Genomic DNA, 18,714 nt, shown 5'->3' with positions numbered 1-18,714 from the left:
CACCTTATATAAAAATAAACTCAAGGTGGATCAAAGACTTAAATCTAAGAGCCGAAACCATAAAAATTCTAGAAGATAACGTTGGAAAAACTCTTCTAGACACTGGCTTAGGCAAAGACTTTGTGACCAAGAACCCAAAAGCAAATGCAACAAAAACAAAAATAGATGGGACTTAATTCAACTAAAAAGCTTCTGCACAGCAAAAGAAATAATGAGCAGAGTAAACAGACAACCCAGAGTGGGAGAAAATCTTCACAATCTATACATCTGACAAAGGACTAATATCCAGAATGTACAAGGAACTCAAACAAATCAGTGAGAAAAAAAAAAATCCCATCAAAAAGTGGGCTAAGGACAGGAATAGATAATTCTCAAAAGAAGACATACAAATGGTCAACAAACATGAAAAAATGCTCAACATCACTAATGATCATGGAAATGCAAATCAAAATCACAATGCAATACCATCTCACTCTTGAAAGAATGGTCATAATAAAAAAATAATAGATGGGCATGGATATGGGGACAAGGGAACACTTTTATACTGCTGATGAGAATGTAAACTAGTACAACTACTATGGAAAACAGTATGGAGACTATTTTATATTTTTGACAGAGTCTCGCTCTGTGGTCAGGCTGGAGTGCAGTGGCACTATCTTGGCTCACTGCAACCTCCTACTCCCTGGTTCAAGCGATTCTCCTGCCTCAGCCTCCCAAGTAGCTGGGATTACAGGCACGTGCCACCACGCCCAGCTAATTTTTGTTTTGTTAGTAGAGACGGGGTTTCACCATGTTGGCCAGGATGGTCTCGATCTCCTGACCTTGTGATCCACACACCTTGGCCTCCCAAAGTGCTAGGATTACAGGTGTGAGCCACTGTGCCTGGGGGAGACTCCTTTAAAAACTAAAAGTGAATCTACCATTTGATTCAGCAATCCTACCACTAGGTATCTACCCAGAGGAAAAGAAGTGATTACATGCAAAAGGTATGTGCACACACATTTATAGCAGCACAACTCGCAGTTGCAAAAATATGGAACCAGCCCAAATGCCCATCAATCAATGAGTGAATAAAGAAAATGTGATATATATATATACACCATAGCATACTACTCAGCCATGAAAAAGAATGAAATAATGGCATTTGCAGCAACCTGAATAGAACTGGAGACCATTATTCTAAGTGAAGGAATTCAGGAAGAGAAAACCAAACATCACATGTTCTCATAAGTGGGAGCTAAGCTGTGAAGAACCAAAGGCACAAGAATGATACAGTGTACTTTGGGGACTTGGGAGAGAGGGTGGGAGGGGGTGAGGGATAAAAGACTACACATTGGGTAGAATTTACACAACTTGGGTGACAAGTGCCCCAGAATCTCAGAAATCACCACTAAAGAACTTATCCATGTACCAAACACCACCTGTTTTCCAAAAACCTATTGAAATTTTTAAAAAGTTGAATTTTTTGAGATGATAAAGCAAATTGGTAAATGTTTAGTTTGAGTTATCGGGAGAAATGAGAGAACAGATGACCAGTTTTGATAAAGAGATAGATAGCATCACTTCACTTTCTACAGACAATAAAAGGATAGCAAGAAAATATTATAAACAATTTTGTTTTGGTAAATTCAACAACCTAGATGAAATAAATAAATTCCCTGAAAGGCAGAGACTGTGCTCGCTAACGAGAAAATAGCATGAATAGTCATACAGATATTAAATAAGTTGAGTTTACAGTTAAAACTTTTGCCTAAAAATAGATAGTTGGGTTTGTCGGGCACAGTGGCTGATGCCTGTAATCCCATCACTTCGGGAGGCTGAGATGGGAGGATTGCTTGAGTCTAGGAGTTTGAGACTAGCCTGGGCAACATAGTGAGACCTTGACTCTACAAAAAATGCACAGAATTAGCCAGGTGTGTTGGCCCATGCCTGTAGCCTCAGCTACTTGGGATGCTCAGGTGGGAAGATTGCTTGAGCCCAGGAGGTCAAGGCTGCAGTGAGCTGAGATCACGCCCTTGCACTCCAGCCTGAGTGAGACTCTGTCTTAAGTAAATATATAAATAAAATTAAAAATTAAAAAGAAAATACTTGGGTCTGGGATTTGGCTTGGCCCTACTTACAAACTACTAAGTCAACTGATTACTGGTTTCATAGGTGCTTTATAGGACACACAAGGTTTGCATGTCCGAAAGGACTTTATCACTCACACCACAAGAAGCATGAGCATTAGCATAGTTGCTTTGATTTCTCTTGCTGTACTTGCCAGAGTTGCACCTCAGAGGGATCCAGGTGGATTCTATATACTTAGTGAGATTGTATTTCACCTGAGGAAGACTACACTTGGGGATTCCATTACTTTTATACTGAGTGGTAACATGGCCTTCTCTCTGTCTCTGAGAGAAAAATGTAAATTAATAAATACATATACAGTTTGTGAGAAGTTCTGTGAAAAAAGACAAACAGGAATTCAGTAGCTCAGCAAAGAGTTGGGGTCAAGTCTTCTCAGAGCAAATTATCCTTTAACTCATCAAAAGATAAATTGGAGTTAATCACAAGATTGAGGGACAAAGGAGCTAAGTGGCACTCAGCTAAGTGACATTCAAGAATATGCTTCATTGGCGAGGACCCCAACTAGTTCAGTGGAGTGGGAATGGGGAACATAGGAGAGGAGGCAACTGTTGAGGGAGGAATTGGCTGAGTCGATGTTCAAATCATGGAGGAGGATCTTCTATGCTCAAAAGGGGATTGACAGAACAGATTTGTCTGTGGCAAGAATGATCATTTAAATGGGAGATGTGTTGGAAAATGAGGAAACAAACAGGTCACCTAGGAGGCTGGTGAAGTAATCTAAAAGGAAATGATAGCAGTAGAGTTGGAGAGTAAACATACCCTACACATTCTGAAGAGATGAAACATACAGGTCCTGGGACAAGTAGGGAAAGTGAAGTCACAGCTGAATTTCAGGTTTCTGTTTTGTCTTCTGGGAGAATTTACTGTGAAAAGAATTTAAAAGAGGTGCACACTTTTATAGGAAAAGATGAGTACTGTTTCACATTTGTGTTTGGAAGATGTCAGGTGTCTAGGTTCAGCTGCCCAATAGGCAAAGGATTCAGGAATAAGTGTGGACTGGAGATAGTTATTGGAGCCCAGAGACCAAGTGAAATCTAATGAGAGTATATAAAGTGATAAGAGTCCTAGGAAAGAATTCTAAGACATACCAACACTTAGGGAGAACATTTATGGAAGAGGAACTAAAACTAATAGAGAAGGAATGATCAGAGGAAAACTTGAATGGTGTTTCAGAAATCGAGAGAATATTTTTAGAAAAGAAGAAGACTGGCAAATGCTATGAAAAAAATAACACAAAGACAAAGAAAGTATGGCTTGAATTTCACAATAATAAAATAAAGGATGATGTTGGCGAGGGCAGCAGATACCTTAGCTACCATGTGGCAGTGGGGTGGAAGCTCCATGTTACAGTGAATTGGAAGGAGAAAGTAGAGAGAGCAAAGATAACCATTTTTTTAGATTTTATTTTATTTTATTTTAAGTTTTGGGATACACTTGCGGGAGCACTTATCAACCCATCACCTAGGTATTAAGTCCCACATACATTAGATATTTATCCTGATGCTCTCCCTCCCACCCCACTACTCCCGACAGGCCCCAGTGTGTGTTGTACCCTCCCCTTGTCCATGTGTTCTCACTGTTCAGCTCCTACTTATAAGTGAGAATATGCGGTGTTTGGTTTTCTGTTCCTGTGTTGGTTTGCTGAGGATAATGGCTTCCCTTCATGTCCCTGCAAAGGACATGATCTGATTCTCTTTTACAGCTGCATAGTATTCCATGGTGTATATGTACCACATTTTCTTTAACCAGTCTATCATTGATAGTCATTTGGGTTGACTCCATGTCTTTGCTATTGTGAAGAGTGCTGCAATGAACATACAAGTGTATGCATTTTTATATGGAATGAGTTCTATTCCTTTGGGTATTTACCCAGTAATGGGATGAGCAAGAGTAACCTTTTAAGTATGCAGGTCAGAGGAAAGTCAAGTTATTCACATCCTTTTGACAATTGATTTTGAGCTAGGATTAGCTATATTTAATCATTTAAAAATCTTAATTCTCAAGGACTAAAGTGAAATAGGATAAATAACTTGTCTAAGTTTATGTGACAATGTTGGGATTTAAATTAGGCCTTCTGTAACCTGTGCTCTTAACCCCCACATTTTCTAGGACATTGTATGTATACTTACTGTGTTCATCTCCATATGGCCTGTGTCTTCACAAATCAGATACGTAAGGAGTCTCAAGAAAGGTCTTAATTCATTCAGTTGTATAATGTTCAAGCTGAAGAGAATGAATTCAATTTGATCATGTTATGGATGTTCAGTTGAACCAGGCATGTTAGGTAAATTTCCCTAACCTACACAGCTACTAAGCCTGAGGCTGAAAGTAGTAGCGTTATTACCTGCCTCCTCATCATTTCAACGTATTTCCAAACACTGTACTCAAAACAACAGTCTAATGTGTAGGAGATACAAGCTTTTCTTGTCTGAATGAGCCAGATCACTCCAATTAATCAGATACATTAACCAACCCTGCTTTGGCACAGTCTACATCAAAAAGTTCAGAAATAAAATTACTTTGATTTAAAATAACTGTTTGGATCCTACATGTCTCTAAACCAGACTCTCCTATGAGTAATGACAAAGACCCAAACATATCATGCTGATATTCTCTTTATTTGCTTAAGGCCACAAAGGCAGGCTGAGGACAGAGTTGGGGATTATTTCATAAGAGAGGCCCATTCTTTCTATTCTGGAGATTGTGCAAGGCAGCCTGGGATAGTGAGAAGATAAATTTGCATCTGGAACTATACAAGAACCATTTCTCATCTTTTTAATGTTTTCCTTTCTTTCTCTTCCCCTTCTCCTTCCTTCTGCTCCTGCTCCTTTTTCTCTCTTCTTTTCTCCTAGTTTTACTTTCCTTCTCTGTGCCTTTCTTCTTATCATTCTTACTCACTTTTCTTCATCTTTTTCATCTTTATATTTCTCCTTTTATTAAGAAAATTATCTTGCATGGTATTCCAACAATACTGAATTATTGTGACTCTTCAATGTCTTCAGCATTGACCCACTCAAGAACAAAAAACAGACCATCAGTCTTATCTCAAGATTCCGCACCAGGGTAGGAAGAAGGCTTAAGTCCCTGTTGGCATTAACTTATTTCCCTAGTTTATCTACTTGTGGATGGCTCTTTAAAGAAGCCCATATTATTATTAGGTTTTGTTGTTTTTGTTTTTGTTTTTGTTTTGGTACAGCGTGTTGATAAGTTTTACAGAGTCTGTGCTCTGATTTTGCCAGCAAATTAATGAGATAAACTTAATAAGGTCTTTAACAGGATGGAAACAAATTGTGGGGAGCCTATTTCTGATTTTAAAAACCATTTCCAAATGTCTTCATATAATAAAAATAAACATTAGAAATAACTAGGAAACTAATGGAGTTTGGGGGATAGTTAAGAATTGAAACCATTTTTTCAGCAAATTCTCAAGGTAACAGAAATGCTTAGGTAAAGAAAAAAACTGAGGTGTGGACTGGAAAGAATCAAAACAACATAGTTCTAGGTATCATCTATGAAGGTTGCCACATGTTCTGACCTCACTCCAAGGCTTAGAGGACAAAATAAATGGGGGTGGGGCTTGGGGGTGGGGCTTCAAAAGTTGTGTGTGTGACAGGCTCAAACTCTCTCAGGGCTGTTGTTGTTCTGTGGACTGAAGTCCCACCGCAACCTCATTGCTAGGAAAGGGGGCAGCCTAAATCAACAATAAATACTGATTCGGCGCCCTGGGCATAAGCCCAGTTCCACTCTTAAGCATTATAGCCGAAAAATAATATTCTCATTTCCATATAAGAGAAGTAGGGGTTGGCTAAATTCCAACCCTGAAATTCATAGACACAGGGTAGCACTAGCTAAAAATTAAAGGTTTTAAAAAATTTTTGGTTTTTTTTTTTGTTTAATGAGTACAGTTCTTCCTAGTTGTACCTCATCTTTTTGCTCAAAAACAAAGCTTATTAAAGATCTCCTGACCTCAAAGCAAAGACTGCCTTGATAAGTAAGTTAACATACACTCAAACCCCCAAAATGTTTTTATTTCTTAAAGTAAACAATGAAAAGCATGGTTGGTTAACTTAGGACTAGTGATGGGAATGTGGAATAGAGAAGCTGATGTTCACCTAGGAAGGTCTTGGTAAAAGGAGGCGGAAAAGAGGGTTAGGAGAAGGTAAGGAGTAAGGGGCATAAAGATTAAATCATTTAAAATAACCCTAATGCAAAATAGTGCTGTCAGATTTCTAGTTTTTATGAAATTATTGACTATCTTCTATCTCTATTTAAATCTGTGTCCTTTTAATTAGAGAGTTTATTTTAACAGCTAAGTACAGAGGTAGATAGATAAAGAAATCCTAAGCCTAAAATTATAACATACGTAACTGATTCCCATGAGAATAGATTAATTTACAAAATAGTCACCTGATGTGGAAAATAAATGTAAAATCGTGTTTGAAATTTGCATTATTGAGGAAGAACTGATAGCTTAACATTTCTTCTGCACTTCCCATTACTTAATTACCGCTAAAATTACACGTACAGTTTCTCTTGAGATCTAAACCAATGTTCGTGCAATTTAACAAAACCACCGGCCTTGTACTACTGAAAACAAAACCTAGAACATTTTCTACATCATAATGATTTCTAGGTTTGCCCACCTGATTATGGTAGGGGTTTTTGTAACCAACCATAGATTATTAACACAACCTATGTCCCAGGGCCTAAATTATGCACATCCGTATTTTTCTAGAGAAATTTAGATCCTCTATGTTTTCTCAAAAGCAGATGCTTTCCTTCCTAGACAATATTTAGAAATGTATTCACCAGACCCTTAAAATAGAAGGGAAAAACCAACAGTGTGCATTGTAAGAGATGTATTGCAATAGTTCTTAATAATGGGAGAAACAGATTCTGGTTATTTAAGAAAAAAGGAGTTTATTGTAATAATCTTGCATTGATCTAAGAATCTCAGAGGAGGATAGAGAAGGTGCTCACAAGCTATGCAGGCAGAAACAATACTTAAAATAATCCAGCAGAAGTGGCCTGCTTGGAGCACCAATATCATCATTACTGACATATGCACTAAGTACTTCAGTTTGTACTGCCAATATCGCCAGCACTGGATTCTGGACACAGCCATAGCACGACTCCCATGGCTGTCCTGAAAACTTCATCTCACTGCAACCACTGCTGCTGCTAGAGGGTTCTCCAGTTTCCCAGGCTCTGTGTTACCAGCTTGCAACTCACAGATGCATTTGATTGGAGAGCTACGTTACATGCTCACACTCTCAATACAAGGAAGGCTAGGAGAGAAATACTTAGCATCTTCAACCTGTATATTAGGAGATGGCTTCTCCTCCTATCAAAATGTATGAGATGAGGAATTCTTCAGACATAGAAAGAAGGCTTAGATGCTGGGCAGGCAAAAAGAATGATAAATGTCTAAGCAAAAAAGATGTTGATGTACTACTATATCTGTGTACAGTCCTTCGTGATCGCCTTCATGAGCTCCTCTTCTACACATCGCTGCTTCCTTCTTTGTTCTCTTCTCTGATCTGCACACACACTCTTGTGATCTCATCTACTCTCATAGTTCAATGGCTCTTAAATATATCTTTTTAGCCACCTTCATATACTTAACTGTAGCAGAGACTGCTCACTGTCCACCAAAATCCATTATCTTCTTCCTTCATAGAAATAGAATTGCAAGTTGACATAGAGGTTCCCAGACATACAAAATTTCCCAGTCTTTTTTGACATTATTTGTGACCACATTCATTTCTCCTCAAAGAATGTGAACAAATGTGTGTGCCTTTTCCAGGTCTGAGACTTAAGATGTCTAGATCTGTTTCTCCCATGTTTCATTTTCTTTCCCCTTTGCAACATCTGGAATCTATGGAACCCAACCTCAATGCAGATGGAATGGAAGAGCAACCTAGGAACCTGGGTCACTGAATAAGAAGCAGAACTACCCACCAACCTGGAATGCTGACCTTGAACTAAGGTGTAAGAAGCTGTATTTAAAGTCCTATCTCAGGTAAGCTACTGGCTTATTGTCAGTTATCTTTTTAAAGCTCTTTAGTCTTATGCTAACACATACACAATTACACACTCACAAATTTACCATCTCTCTTAATAAAATCAGTGTGTACCCAACTGGGTACATACTGGATACAAACCTTTGGTTGTCCTAGACCCCTCCTTCTCTCTTGCTCTCCAAATTCAACAAATCACTAAATTGTGTTATTTGTACTCCATTGAACATTTCTTTCTCTAAATCCAAAGCTACCACTTCATTTTGGGCTCTTAGTTTATTGTTCCCAATGTGCCTTTGTTTAGTTGCCCCGTCTGCACTGAACGTCTTCTCTATCTCTCTCTTTCTGTTTTTCGAGATGGAATCTCACTGTATTGCCCAGGCTGGACTCGGACTCCTGGGCTCAAGCAATTCTCCCGCCATGGCCTCCCAAAGTACTGGGATTACAGGCATGAGCCCCTGCTCCTGGTTTGCTCTCTTTCTCTAGCCATTTTTTAAAATGTTAATTTAATTTAATTTTAAGTTCCAGGATACGTGTGCATGATATGTAGATTTGATACATAGGTAAATGTGTGCCATGGTGATTTGTTGCACCTATCAACCCATCTCTAGCTATTTTTACTCATCTTTCAGAACTCAACTTAGTTACCATCTTCAACAAGGTTCCCCAGTGATGTACAAATGTTCTTCCTCTGTGATCCACTAGCACACAGTGGCTATCTCTAGCTTAGCAGTTGCCCTAAAACATTGAAATTAACTATAAATATGAATAAGTAGGCTGTAAAAACCTTGAGGCAGAGATTGCATCTGTTGATAGAATGACTGTACTCCACTATTCAGATGTATAAAGAAATAATGACAACTTTTACTCCCTTGCAATATCAGCCTTGCTGCTTACCTAACACTGAGCTCCCTATGGGAGATTGCAGGAAATGCAGATACCTTTTATTATGCATGAGAGCAAATACAGATTCAGAGAGCAGTACTTTTGCCTGTTTCTTTACCTAAATCTCTCCCTTAGCCTCTACTAATCAATTATCTACAAAACAGTTCGAAGTTTTCCAGTCTTCCAAAAAAGCAAGGAGTAAGCCACTTCTCTCTGGGATTGACCCATTTTTTTCTGGGGATTCTAACTGTATTTCTAGGGTTTTGGTCCAGGAGAGAGTCACACTCTTTTCTGACTTTCTTTTCTGTGTGAATGGAACCCTCCTTGCATTCTCTCTACATTATTGCATTAAATTAATTCTAAGATCTGGAATCACACCCAGCTAGTCTCTTTATATATCTAAATAAAATGTGCAGAGAAAATTTGAAATTTACAATTCTTCTCACACAACAAATGCTGGATTTCAATATTATTATCCTGATATAGATTCAAAAACTCTAATTTGGATGTTCAAAGATGACTCGTTGCATACCTACCCTAGTGCTTATCTTCCTAAAGAATAAAGAGATGTCTCTGACAGAAGAACAGTTCTTTCACTAGAGGAAGTTTACTAGGGAGTGGTCTCAGCCACAATCTCATAGAGGAAGCTGAGGAAGCAGAGGGAGACATGGAATTGCTGTGCAGTTGCAACTAAGCCTTCAATCATTCCCATGAAGTGCTCTGGAGCAAGGAATCAGAGAAATGATGAGAATGGCTTTGGGTTCTCACAAGTCAAGTGTGGTAGATTATCTTTTCCGAGACAGCCCTAACAATATTTGCCATTCTACATGCTCTTTTGCAGTTACTTCTCCCACTCTACCATTAGGAAATGAGATCTGTTTCCATACCCTTGAATCTGGCTGGATGGCCTGAAGCAAAAGTGATGCCATATAACATCTAAGGCTGGGTCTTAAAAGATCCCTGCCTTCTGCCTTCGCTACTGAGAATAGTTCTCCTTGGAAGCCAGCTACCATACAAGAAATGATGCTACCATGAGACCACAATTTTGTGAAGAAGTCCAAGCTACATATATAAAGAGAAACAGGACACAAGAGAAGCAGAAAAATTCAATGTATAAATACATAAATAAAGCCTTCTTGGACCTCTAAGGAACTAACTTAGTTCAGTTGACTGAGTGACCTGGCCAATGTCACCACTAAGGCCTGCTTGAATTCTTGACCCATAGAATCATGAGCAAATAAAGTGGTGGTTGTGTTAAGTCACTATAGTTTGGTATAGTTTGTTACACTGCAATAGAAATGGATGAAGAACTCAGCATCATAATTTTTTTAGATCTTTAGAGCATGTCCCAGCTGACATCTAGATTATATTGTCTTAACCAGCCATCCATGATGAGGACTTTCCAATTCTTCTAACTTTCTACACATAGGAAGCAGTCAAGTTGGAAGCTCTTTGTAACAGTTAAAAGATGGCATCTCCCACTTCATTTGCCCTTAGCTTTACTTGATTCTACCCATCACCTCTTGTCCTAAACTTCTGACACTAAAGACCACTCGTGTTTCAGTGGAAACCATGACTTTTAAATCAGAACAATTTCATTTCCTTGAGGAGAATTTCTGAGTTCTGAAGCCAGTCCCCTGAGAAAACACTCATGGAAAATATAATTACAGCATCCTAAAGCATTAGGCTTCCTGTCCTGATTATGACAAAAGACTCATGGGCTTTCCATGCGAAAGCCACTCCTGGAAATGGTCCTGTAATTGGGATAAAAGGCAAAAGGAAAATGAAATTCAGATAATTCCCTAGGTTCTTCCTGTTTATCCTTATTCTAAATTTTCATATAACAAGATGAAGTAAGATTTCCGTGTGCTATTCTAGCATTCACTGCTTCCTTGCCTTCAGGATGCAAGTTTTAAAGCCTTGATGTAGTGCATAGAAACAACAGAAAATTATCATACTGTGCTTCTGGTCAGGTGGAATCATCCAATGTAAATACTAAGTAATGCAGCTCCCAAGGAGTCAACTGACTTGTCTGACCTTGCAAAGTCATCACCATTAATCATGGCAAAATTTTTTCATAGAGACCATGGTGGCTATCAAATTGTCTCATTCTGCTTGTCTGCTATAGTAAAATATATGAGACCAGGTAATTTATTATAACAACTTATTTCTTACAGTTCTGAACATAGGGAAGTCCAAGATCAAGGAGCCTGCAGATTCATGGTATGATGAGTTAGGCATTCATGTTGCATCTTCACATGGCAGAAGGACAAACAGACAAAAGAGATGAATGCTGTGACTTCACATTGCAGAAGGCAGAAGGGCAATAAAGGGCCTAGTTAGTTCCCTCCAGCTCTTTATAAGGTCACTAATTCCATTTACAATCATAACTTAATCTCCTCCTAAAGACTCTATCTCTTTATATTATAATTCATATTATCACATTGGGAATTATGTTTCAACATATGAATTTTGAGGGACACATTTAGATCATAGCACAAATTGTAATTATGGAAAATAATAGACAAAAACAAATCATGTTGTTATACTCATCCTACAGTCTCATTTTACTCCAATTGTTGAAATCTGACCTTTTGTAACCTAAGCAAAAGGTTAGCAACAAAACAGCAACTTCATAGGCTTCAACCTAATATAAATGATAAAACTAAAGCCTATTACAAATTGAGTAACTGCCCAAAGGTGACCCAACTAGCTGGACAGTGGAAGGCTGGTATTACAATTCAGTCTTCACGTGATACTCCCTATGATGATTCCTTTTATCCTCTGCTACTTCTTATCATTAATCAACATTTTAATGAGGTTAGGTGGAAAAAGCTCAGGATTTGGAGACCTTGATAAATTCAGAATACAGTGCTCCAAGTCATTGAAGTTCCATGAGCCATTTATTCTTTACCTATAGAATGGAAATAATAAATTCAAGGTCAAGGAGGCTGCATATAAAGCATCTATTATTCATGCAGAGCCTGTGTGTAGGTAGGTTGGGCTGCCATATATGTAGAGTGTTCTTTGACCTTCCAGGAGGAAATCCCTGAAAGACTCCATTAAGCACCCTTCAATCTGACATCCTCGTCTCCCTCTTTTGGTTGCTTTTGGGAATGTAAAGCATTATATATTGAGAAGACCTCTTACTTGTTTAAATATCTTTACCTGGTAGGCAGTTTGCATGTGTTCTTTTGGTGAATCTAGTTAATGAAACTAGTTACATCAGCCAGCTATCATTTCACTAAGAAAGTTGATTTAATTCTATTGGAGTCTTGAAGGGAAAATGAGAGATCTATATTTAAATAATGACTCTTGGTTATTAATGCCATCAGTCATAATTTGAATAATAGAAAAATTAACAAGTAGACATATTAAGGAAGGTCTCGTGGAAGAAAAAAAAATATGTGAACAAACTTTTAAAAGATAGCATCTGACCTTGCGAATATACAAATTACAACAAAACAAGGTAAAATGTAATGAGACTTCAAAGATTCACAGGGAAATACTTCTCAGATAAGATTCTTCATGTGAAGTGACAAAAACAACTTTGGTTACTTAAGCAATATAGGGAATGTATTAAAGGGATAACAAACACCTTATGGAATGGACCAGAGGCTGGAAACCCTAGTTTGGATGCCAGGGAGGAATCAGGACCAGATGCAAGAGCAGCTCTGGCTACACAGACAGCAATTCTTTTTCTATCCATGTGTCTTTTCTTAGGTCTAAGGGTAAAGGAATTAATGGGACAAGTTTGGATCAAGTCCACAGAGAATAAGGCTACCAAGTTACAGTACCAGCAGAACTGTACAGGTTAGATAAATCTACCAAATGGAAATCAGGTTGTTTTCAGGAAGAAGAATAGATGTTGAACAGATGTATGAACCAATAAGCATCCACCCTGCAGTGGAACACGAGACCAGGTGGTTTGAGTAAGAAGGAAAATAAGCAAATTTATTGAAGACTTTCTTTGTGCTAGGTACTATGATATTTTATACTTTCTATCATTTAATTTTCACAGCAATCCTGAAAATCAATTATTTTCTCCTTTTCCAAATGAGAAAACTCAAGCCAGGTTAAGGAAATTGCTCAAGTTTATATGGCCAATAAGCATTTGTGCTGGGATTTGCATTTGTGTCTGCAGGCTCAACATTTGTGCTCTTTTGGAATGAGAGATAAGGCAAAGTCAGTAGTGCTACTAGCCTCTAGGAGGAGCAGGCCAGCTTAGATGTCATAGCAGGAGCACTGGCAGAGTTATGGGTCCTGCAAAAGGGGAATAAAGGAGAGATAACAATGAAAAGATCAGCAAACAGGAACCAAGAGAGAACTGGGAAATAACAGAGGAAGGGTGAAAGCTGTAAAAATCTCCCCATACACTAGTGATTAGTCTTGTTTTATTTTTTTTAAATAAGCAAATAATAAAAACAAACACAAATACACTGACCTCCAGGTTCGCAGGACAGGAGAAGGGGCAGGGAGCAGAAATAAAAGTGGAAAAGGGGAATGAAGCAGGAAGGAAGCTGAGTGAGCTGGCCCAGTGTCTGAGTGTCAGTAATTTTTACAGATGGACAGACACTTCTTTTTCCAATAATTTAGCAATAAAAAGGCTTACTGAACACTTGCTATAGAGACTACAGTGACAACGAAAGAGAATGGTGTAAACTGAGATTTGTGAAACAGGCAGAGAATCAAGTAGGCCTGGTAGGCCATGGGAAGGAGACCTGCTGTAATTAATTTTAAGGACAACTTGGAGCTATTGAAAGATTTCAAAGAGGGGAGTGACATAATCCCACGTATACTTCATCAAAATTACTCTGGCTACTGGGTAGCAAATAAACTGAATGGAAGAGAATGGCAGCAAAATATCCACTTATTTCTATGTAGTCACTTCCTGAGTGAAAGAGAAAGCTTTCCTTAATTGAATTTAGTCCCTGTGACATTAGCCTTTGTAGGTGTTCAGGGCAGAATTGTGGAATGAGATTTCTGGCCCTAGTGCCTGCTATAGTTGGGATGTTTGCCCCCTCCAAACCTTATGTTGAAATTTGATATTCAAGGTTGGGCCTCCTAGGATACATTTGGCTCATGGGGGCAGATCCTTTGTAAATGGATTAATGCGTTTTCTTAGGGATGGGTGAGTTCTCATTCTGTTAGTTTGTTGTTTGTTTGTTTTGAGACAGATCTCACTTCTTGCCCAGGCTGGAGTGTAGTGGTGTAATCTTGGCTCACAGCAACCTCTGCCTCCCAGGTTCAAGCAATTCTCATGCCTCAGACTCCCAGGTAGCTGAGATTACAGGCATGCACCACCACACCCAGCTAATTTTTGTGTTTTTAGTAGAGACAGGGTTTTCTCATGTTGGTCAGGCTGTTAAACCAATTCGATAGCTGACAACATTCTAAAAAGTGATCTTTCCCCTCTAGGAGGGATGCTTACATTTTGGGATGTTCACATTTTAAAAGGTGCAATCCATTAAACCAAAAAGAGCATTAATGGTAAGTTTTCAGTCTTGAATTACTGAGCAGGGCTATCAAGGTATTTGAGGTGGGAGAATTTGAACACCACTCAAATCCATCACCAAGTATGAAATATGTAGGTCTATATTTGGACTCCAATGAAAGGTTACTTTTGAAGTCAAAAAGCATGTCTTCATATAATTGACAAAACCAAAGGTCCTAAAAGTTAGCACATGGACCAGTCCATTAGGCACAGACTGCACAATAGACACAGAGAATCACCCATCCCACCATTGCCCCACTTTATCAGAGCTCATATTAGGGCCTGAAACTGAATTTGGCATCAATTTTAAACTATTCATTGAGGCACCTAACATCTATGTTAGTCATAAACTTTCCATTTATGACCTTGACTTTTATGATTCTTTTAGTGCTAATATAGTAGCTCTTGGGGTTTCCCACACCACAGCTCCTTTTTATCCTTTCTCAAATGTGGATGTGGAAGAATCAATGCAAAATGAAGACAACAAATGCTTCAACAAATACTAAAATGAAGATAACAAACACTTATATCACGTGATTTCAATACACAAACTTGTTTGAAGGCTCTAAAAATAAAAATATGCATATATTCAAAGCTCATGGCTACCTAGAATCTCACATGGATCCTCCCAGTATTACTTAGATGCTTCTTTCCAGGTTCTAGAGTCAGATTGTCTAGATCCAGATGTTGGTTTTACCCTCTCCTAGTTGTGAGACCTTCAACAAGTTATTTTACTTTTCTGTGCTTTGGTTTTCTCATTTCTATGTGGAAATATTGCTGACACCTACTCCATAAGGAATTTCTGAGGATTAATTGAAAACCATAAAGCACAGAGCACCATGTCTGGCACATAGTAAGTACTCAATAAACCTTAGTTATTATGAGTTACTCTGAATAGTTGTGATGGTTAATATTGAATGTCAACTTGATTGGATTTAAGGATGCAAAGTATTGTTCCTGGTGTGTCTGTGAGGGTGTTGCCAAAGGAGATTAACATTTGAGTCAGTGGACAGGCAGAGGCAGACCCATCCTCAATCTGGGTGGGTACCATGTAACCACCTGCCAGTGTGGCCAGAATAAAAGCCGGCAGAAGAAAATGGAGAGATTAGACTGGCTTAGCCTCTAAGCTTACATCTTTCCCTCATGCTAGATGCTTCCTGCCCTAAAACATCAGACTCCAAGTTCTTCAGCTTTGGGACTCAGCCTGGCTTCCTTGCTCCTCAGCTTGTAGATGGCCTATTGTGGGACCTCACTTGTGATCATGTGAGTTAATACTCTGTAATAAAATTATATATATATATATATACACACACACACATATCCTATTAATTCTGTACCTCTAGAGAACCCTAACACAGTAGTATATCTTATGTATTAGAAAATATATTATTTTATACCACCATTCTGAAATTACAATGTATTCATTTGCCTGAGCTATTACTATAAGCTCCTTGTAGATAGTGTATTAATCTCTTCTCACACTGCTATAAAGAACTATCTGATACTGGGTAATTTATAAAGGAGAGAGGTTTAATTGACTCACAGTTCCACATGGCTGGGGAGGCCTCAGGAAACTTACAATCATGGCAGAAGGTGAAGCAAACATGTCCTTATTCACATAGCGGCAGGAGGAAGAGCCAAGTAAAGCGGGGTAAAGTCCCTATAAAACCATCAGATCTTGTGAGAACTCATTCACTATCATGAAAACAAAAGTATGGGGGTAACCACTTCCATGCTTCAGTTACCTTCCACTGGGTTCCTCCCCTGACACATGGGGATTATGGGAACTACAATTCAAGATGAGATTTGGGTGGGGACACAACCAAACCATATCGGGTGGAATCTATGACTCTTTTAACTATGTATCCTTACTGGAATAGCTAGTGTATATCAGGTTTTTATTCAATGTTTGCCTAATAAGTGAATGAATAAAATTTTCAGACTTTTTGCTCATGCTTTTCTTTGTTTAAATAATCATATTATTTAAGTGGTTTAAAATTTTTGGAGGTTTTCTGGGTGTCTTAGTATGTGCAGGCTGCTATAACAAAATAAACTGAATGGCTTATAAACAATGGAAATTAGTTTCTCATGGTTTTAGAGGCTGGGAAGTCTAAGATCAAGGTGCCAATGATTCAATATCTGGTGAGGGCTTTCTGATTCACAGACAGCACCTTCTAGCTACGTCCTCAAATGGTGAAGGGGCAAAGCAGCTCTCTGGGGCCTTTTATATTTATTTAATAAAAATTATTTATTTGAATGGAACTATTTCTTTTATAAAAAAAATTTTATTGTGTACATTTAAGTCATACAACATAATGTTGTAAGATACATATATAGTAAGATGTTTACTACAGGGAACAGATGAACATATCAACATATCCATCATCTCAGTTACCCATTTTGCTTCTCTGGGGCCTCTATTATAAGGGCACTAATTCCACTGATGAGGGTGCTTTGCACTAAGGACCTAATCATCTCCCCAAGGCTCCAGCTCCTAATACCATAACTTTGAGGATTAAGATTTCAACATATGTATTCTAAGTGAAGTGACACAGGAATGGAAAACCAAACATTGTATGTTCTCACTGATATGTGGGAGCCAAGCTATGAGGATGCAAAGGCATAAGAATGATAAAATGGACATTGGAAACTTGAGAGGAAGAGTGGGAGAGGGACGAGGGAAAAAAGACAACAAATATAGTACAGTATATACTGCTTGGGTGATAGGTGCACCAAAATTTCACAAATCACCACTAAAGAACTTACTTCTGTAACCAAATACCACCTGTACCCCAATGTCTTATGGAAATTTTTTAAAAACATCTAAAAATGGAAAAGGTAAAATCAAATAAAAGATTTCACATATGTATTTTGGGAAGACAAAACATTCAGATCATAGCAATGAGTCTAGAGAGGTAGCAGTGTCTAAGTGTCACAAAGATAATAACAAACTGTTATTGGAAGGAAGCACTGCACTGGGATCTAAACAGTGCGAGCCTTCGTGCTGTGCTCTGAGCATTTTTAAATATATTGTACCTTGTGTTTCTCAGTACAACTCTAAGATATAGAGTTAACATTTTCAAATAATAAATAAGGAAATATAGCTAACTGACTTGAAGGCATTCAGCTCATAAGGGCAGCAAACATGAATGAGAAGGGTGAAATGCAATGATTAGAACCCCAAATGGTGTAGCTCTGCCACTTACCAGTTAAGTGACTGATATGGTTTGTCTGTGTCCCCAGCCAAATCTCATCTTATAGTTCCTGTAATCCCCACATGCGAGGGACCCAGTGGAAGGTAATTGAATCATGGAGACGGTTTCCCCCATGCCATTCTTGTCATAGTAAGTTCTCATAAGAGCTGATGGATTTATAAGGGGCTTCCTCCTTCACTCAGTTCTCATTCTTCTCTTTACTGCCACCATGTGAATGAGGACGTGTTTGCTTTCTCCTTCTGCCCTGATCGTAAATTTTCTGAGGCCACTACAGCTCTTCAGAACTGTGAGTCAATTAAACCTCTTTCCTTTATAATTTACCCAGTCTCAGACAGTTTTTTATAGCAGTATAAGAATTGACTAATACAGTGACCTTGACCAAGTTATTGAAACACACTCTTGTTTTTTGGGTTGCCTTATATGTGATGTAGAAATAATGCCAGTATTTCGCATATACACCATGGAATACTATGCAGCCATAAAAAAGAAGGAGTTCATGTCCTTTGCAGGGACATGGATGAAGCTGGGAGCCATCATTCTCAGCAAACTATCACAGGAACAGAAAATCAAAAACCGCATGTTCTCACTCAAAAGAGGGAGTTGAACACTGAAAACACATGGACACAGGGAGGGGAACATCACATACCAGGGCCTGTCAGGGGGTGAGGAGCAAGGGGAGAGAGAGTATTAGAACAAATATCTAATGCATACAGGGCTTAAAACCTAGATGATGGTTTGATAGGTGCAGCAAATCACGTGGCATATGTATACCTCTATAACAAACCTGCACATTCTGCACATGTATCCCAGAACTTAGAGTAAAATTTAAAAAAAAAGAAAGAAAGGAAGGAAGAATGCCAGTATTCTCGTGTAGGGCTGTTTTGAGGATTAACTAAAGAAGTGATTATATTGTCTCCCTGTCTTCTGTAACCTAGTCTTCTGTCTGCTGAATTCCCCAGTGGTCCCACAA

This window comes from Colobus angolensis, unplaced genomic scaffold (genome assembly GCF_000951035.1).
Source record: "Colobus angolensis palliatus isolate OR3802 unplaced genomic scaffold, Cang.pa_1.0 Scaffold465, whole genome shotgun sequence".
Taxonomy (NCBI): Eukaryota; Metazoa; Chordata; class Mammalia; order Primates; family Cercopithecidae; genus Colobus; species Colobus angolensis.
This window is presented reverse-complemented; position numbering follows the sequence as displayed.